This window comes from Periplaneta americana, chromosome 1 (assembly GCF_040183065.1).
Source record: "Periplaneta americana isolate PAMFEO1 chromosome 1, P.americana_PAMFEO1_priV1, whole genome shotgun sequence".
Taxonomy (NCBI): Eukaryota; Metazoa; Arthropoda; class Insecta; order Blattodea; family Blattidae; genus Periplaneta; species Periplaneta americana.
In genome coordinates this window covers 45,841,580-45,847,955 of record NC_091117.1, presented here as the reverse complement: position 1 = coordinate 45,847,955, position 6,376 = coordinate 45,841,580, and the positions used below count along the sequence as shown (strand labels likewise).

The following is a 6,376-nucleotide window of genomic DNA, read 5'->3' as shown; positions in this document are numbered from 1 at the left end:
TATTTTATATGGTTATTTGCTGTTTGATATTATCTGTATTGTCTTTAAAACAAAGTACTAACACTAGTTTCTTAATATTGCAGTTAATTACATAATAAAGAGTTAAAAAAGAATATTCACATAAATTTCATAGTAGTAAATCAAGTGAATGAAACATAATTCATAAAGAAAGTGATATCCCAAAGAAAGAGATTAAGTATGACATGGTAAGTTGGAATTGATGCTGATGGTATCTTTAGCCTTATAAAGTAATCAATAAACTAATCAAAACAATATTACAGACAGTACAAAGCAAAGTTACCTAGCTATATGTTTCAACTGTAACTAATATTACATAACAAAACCCTTATCTCGTTATACTTTTAAGGTGATATTGGTGCGGAACTTCCTATCATCAGAATATTAAATTATTTTCTCGAAATCTGCTGAAGCTATAAAGTTAACTTTTTACAACACATGGACACATATCTTCGTTTATGATGTAACAGCAGTTGCTTTGTTTTATTCATTTTCTTACAAACATTTTCCATACGAATATTTTAAAAATTTCCAATACGTATATTTACGATATATTAGATTTACGAAAGCACTGCTTCAGTACCTGTAAGGCTTTAAATAAACATATCTGAAAATTTCACCTTTGTGTAAAATATTGAGAAAATACTGCTTTTGAATAAAAAGGAAACTCGTGAAAAATGAGCATTAAAATTGAATCTTAAATTCTTATATTGAACTTATACTTTTCATATAAATCTAAAAATTAACATGGCAAGAGTTTCATAGACGATTTTTACTCCAGCCCAAGTTGGATTTGTTTTGTGATCCTTACTCATCAAACGCAGAAAATATACAAACACAGTTACAATTGAATACCTGAATTGACAAACATCCCAAGTCCAAAATTTACCAAGTCCGACTTTTTACCTAATAAGTTGTGTTTTACATAGGCTATTATTCTGTAAAAAAAGAATATCCTAAGTCCGACTTTAAGCCTGTGTTTTTGGATCATAGAAATATTTATTTCAATACTCATAATGCAAGCCTACATAGTTTCTTTGCGGTCCTAAAAAATGTATTTCAATGGACTGGAATGTTAGGCAATTGAGGTCTTCCATTAGAAATTATTTTGCTGCAGGAAATAACATTTCACCGGACATGAGAAAGCTGGGATCGGCAAAAATCAGAAAAAGCACTTCTGAATTACGCGAGAAGTCAGGAATTTAAATTTGTTTCTAGAAGTGTGATGATGCTCATATACGTAGTACACGATTATGTAACAATTAATAACAATTATTAGACTAATTATTGGCCTCATTATGTAAAACTCCTTAAGTTAAAGAGAAGCTACGTTTATTATTTGTTACATCCTACTATTTCATAATTAATTGCATTTATTAGAGACGTACATGCTGCAAAACATGCTTTTATTTCTTGTTTTCTTGTATGAGCGTAACACATTATCTATTACTGAAGAGCAGTTTAATTAATCTTGCAGTGGTAGGCCAATAGAGTTCATTTTGCTCACCCCTTATTTTTCACCGCTACTGCCTGCAGAATAGATTCATTGCAAATCGTGCGCGCTTGTTAGCACGTACAGTCTCTCACGTATTCTGACCTTGACTCCCCTGCTATATTAATATTTGTTTGGAATGGTTTGTTAAGGAATGTATTTAAGATTAATTTAGAAACATGTTAAACGAATTATTGGGCGAATCCAGAAATGCATATAGAGCAGGGCTGGGCATGAGAGCGGCTCAATCTAGTCAGCCAGAGCTGCTCTCGCTCCGCAAGGCACTTCAATTCCAAGCCAGAGCAGAACGCTCACGCAGTGGCGGACTCGCATTACAGCTACCTTCCCTGCATTAATATAACAAGAGCCATGGTTGTTCTAATCATTCAGTCTGTCAGTACATAATAGTTTATAAGGATATTACATCAATCCATTGTACATTACAGAATTTATAACACTTTTATTAATTTAATGAAATAAACTTCGCTCTATGCACACACACAAATCATTAGACTTATTTACATAACCCATACGCACATACTGCAACCTCCTCACGACGGTTCTACGAGACAGGCGTATGGCTTCCACTTTCCCTACTTGCTGTGGACAGAGTTCATCTGCCAATATAATTAAACATCGCTTGATGAATTCACCTTCGTTGAATGTTTTCAATTTCTTTGCAATTTCGTGGCAAATTTTGTAGCTAATTCTCATAGCCGATTCACTAAGTGCATTATTGTCATCCTGTTAATATATAATATAATATAATATAATATAATATAATATAATATAATATAATATAATATAATATAATATAATATAATATAATATAATATAACATAATATAATATAACATAATATAATATAACATAATATAATATAACATAATATAATATAATATAATATAATATAATATAATATAATATAATGCGATGCGATATATGATATGATATGATATGATATGATATGATATGATATGATATGATATGATATGATATGATATGATATGATATGATATGATATGATATGATATGACCATAAATTAATACAACTTAAAGAAAATGTTTCTCAGGTACATTATATTAGAGTATCTATTCGATACTTATATTGCATTATAAGTTATTATAGTACATTTATAATATATAATTTTAAATTATACAAATATTATTATATATCATAGTATAGTATATTACAGTTCATGATATATAATATGTATAATTTAAAATTATATATTACTAAATGTATAATAACTTATAAAACAATGTAAATATCAAATAGATACCCTAATATAATGTACCTGAGAAACTTTTTCTTTAAGTTGTATTAATTTATGGCGTTCATTACCAACATATTTGTCATATTCAGTAGCATGTTGCAAAGAATAATGTCGTTGGATATAGAAACTTCTTAATCAGTTGGAGTGCTTTATGACAAATTAAACACTTCGCTAATCCACATCTCTCTACGAAAAAGAACTCCTCCTCCCATGATACATTAAAAGCATTGGGTATAGCGGGACGCTTTAGTGTATGAGCGGAAGCTCCGTCTTCAAATTTCGCCATCATACAGCAGAGTTACCACTGCACCGACACTGAATGACGTACAGTATGGATATGCCACACCGCTCGCGAGACCCGCTCTTTAAAGCACACAGCGCTCCTTTCTCAGAATCACGTAATGTGCCCAGCCCTGATATAGAGTGTTAGTTGGGAGGCCAGAGGGGAAAAGACCTTTGGGGAGGCCGAGACGTAGATGGGAAGATAATATTAAAATAGATTTGAGGGAGGTGGATTAATCTTGCTCAGGATAGGGACCAATGGCGGGCTTATGTGTGGACGGCAATGAACCTCCGGGTTCCTTAAAAGCCAGTAAGTAAGTAAGTTAAACGAATTATTCTAGCACCAAAAACGGTTGCTCTCTGGATCAAATAGTCGTATTTTAAATATGTAATACTTCATAGTTCCATCTGGTATTGTATGACGTTATGACTAAGATACCTATTGTTAATTGTTTTTACTCATAAAATTAGTTCATAATAAGCAGAGTATATAAGATCTCAGGCGCAGAGGGCTTAGATACCACAAATCGTGCTGAAGATGTTGTTTTGCTAATATTATTCAATATGAAGTATTGTGAACTATACAAAACTCTTACCTATTAATTATATAACCTTCTAAGTGATCACATCGTGTCTGTAGAGTAGTGTGTTATAATTCTGAGGTTATTTACATTGATTTAAGTACATTGTGGTGTGAGAGGATATCGAAGTTGCTTCTTATTTTGTTATATAGGTTGGAAATTAATAAATAATGTATCCCATTTTGTAGGTTCTATATACTAGAGAGCATTCACCTACATAATGTAGATCGACCAGGCGACGCGCGACCGGCACGAAGGCCATGCAACACGCGGCAAACCGTCTCGCGTAAGCTCGACAGTTTTATTATTACTCAACTTACCTGGAATATAAAAGGTGTTGTAAATGATGACCTTCTCTTGCAAGACATCTCTGATATCGTTTAAGGATTTTAGAATTTTAATGGCTTGATATGCTGTGATCTTAGAACCACTAATTATTTTTCTCGAGATAACGGAGATATTTTTATAAGGTGTGTTCTAATCTTTCTCATAGTTTTTCCTCAGTAAGTACAAAACATGGTGCTATGCTGCAGTTTCTCTAAATGTTTAACGAGGTTGCGTATAGTGTTGAAATGTGGAAAGTAACATTACAAAAATCTTGCAATCACTCTTTTCCGATAAGTCTCTACCAACCAACCAACCGACCGACCGACCCACCCACCAACCAACCAGTCGATACCAAAATAAATAAAAATGAGGGTTGCAATTTCGTATTAATGAGAATGGTCATGTGCAATTATTGATATTTTCATTTATAGCTAACGATGTGTAATTATTTGGCACATTTCTCATAATGTTATATAAAATAAAGTTGTTTGTATATCCGTCTCCAGGATAACCCCAGGTATGTCACTGTACTTTGTCTATTGCACTGTAAAGTCTCCAACTGTGTTAAAACTTATAAGTTGTGGTGATATATACGTACAGATTAAGATAAGTGCAATCAGGAAATATCCTTGCATTGTATAAATATAAGAGCTGTTGGCACATAATTCTGCTCTTTCATTGTTGGTTTGCTGTAGACGACGAGTGGAATTCTGTGAGTATCCGACATTCTGTAATAGGCCTACATACTGATTTAAGGGGACGCTATACTGAAATTCCCAAAGTCAATATGTTTAAGTATTCACTACGATGAAATAAATAACTTTCATATTTGTAGACCTATAATAACCAATTCTTTTATGAGTGGTAAATATTGTTAATAAAGACGAATGTACAAAATTTCATCCGCATATGATAAAATGATTGCATTTTATTAAGATTTTAATATAATATTGCATCGCTTTATATAAAAAGTTTTTACGATACAGTTTACATTATTTTTAACATGTATTCGCTTACATGTTCCTTTATATGCATGGAAACAAAATTTACTATGAAGTTTTACTGTAATGTGAAAGGTAACTGGAAGATTTAATTTGGAAATAATAATAATAATAATAATAATAATAATAATAATAATAATAATAATAATAATAATAACAGAAATGTCTATTTATGTACTGATTCATTTTACAGCAAAACATATCAGGTTTTGTTCCCACGTATATAAATAATCACATGTAAGTGAATGTAAATTGTGACGCGAGGGAATTTTTATACAGAATGGGGCGTAATTGTATATTGTAAAGTAGTGCAGAGTATTCTATACCAAAAATGAAACATATAGGCCTACTGTATTTTAATACAAACTTCTTATAGTCGTGCTTTAGAGTAGGCCATTAGGAAAGTCCAGGATAACAGAGAGGGCTTGGAATTGAACGGGTTACATCACCTGCTTGTCTATGCGGATGACGTAAATATGTTAGGAGAAAATCCACAACCGATTAGGGAAAACACGGGAATTTTACTGGAAGCAAGTAAAGAGATAGGTTTGGAAGTAAATCCCGAAAATACAAAGTATATGATTATGTCTCGTGACGGGAATATTGTACGAAATGGAAATATAAAAATTGGAAATTTATCTTTTGAAGAGGTGGAGAAGTTCAAATATCTTGGAGCAACAGTAACAAATATAAATGATACTCGGGAGGAAATTAAACGCAGAATAAATATGGGAAATGCCTGTTATTATTCGGTTGAGAAGCTTTTATCATCCAGTCTGCTGTCAAAAAATCTGAAAATTATAATTTATAAAACAGTTATATTACCGGTTGTTATTTATGGTTGTGAAACTTGGACTCTCACTTCGAGAGAGGAACATAGGTTAAGGGTGTTTGAGAATAAGGTGCTTAGGAAACTATTTGGGGCTAAAAGGGATGAAGTTACAGGAGAATGGAGAAAGTTACACAGCACAGAACTGCACGCATTGTATTCTTCACCTGACATAATTAAGAAAATTAAATCCAGACGTTTGAGATGGGCAGGGCATGTAGTACGTATGGGCGAATCCATAAATGCATATAGAGTATTAGTTGGGAGGCCGGAGGGAAAAAAGACCTTTAGGGAGCTCGAGACGTAGATGGGAGGATAATATTAAAATGGATTTGAGGGAGGTGGGTTATGACGATAGGGAATGGATTAATCTTGCTCAGGATAGGGATCAACGGCGGGCTTATGTGAGGGCGGCAATGAACCTCCGGGTTCCTTAAAAGCCAGTAAGTAAGTAAGTAAGTAAGTAAGTAAGTAAGTAAGTAAGTCGTGCCCACTTCATGCATGGATAGCTTCGACGTAATGTCAACTAGCGCGTTCCACAATGATGCCAAATCTCGAAAACAAACCCGT

The 6,376-nt window shown here is 32.9% G+C and overlaps 1 protein-coding gene across 1 annotated transcript in view; it reads left to right on the top strand.

Moving 5' to 3' along the window:
* The first annotated feature begins 4,605 nt into the window (after positions 1 to 4,605).
* Positions 4,606 to 6,376, top strand: part of LOC138695045 (uncharacterized) — a 57,806-nt gene continuing 56,035 nt past the window's right edge. Inside the window, exon 1 of the mRNA XM_069819381.1 lies at positions 4,606 to 4,688. The gene's annotated coding sequence lies outside the window, so the exon portion shown is untranslated. The remainder of the gene's footprint in view (positions 4,689 to 6,376) is intronic.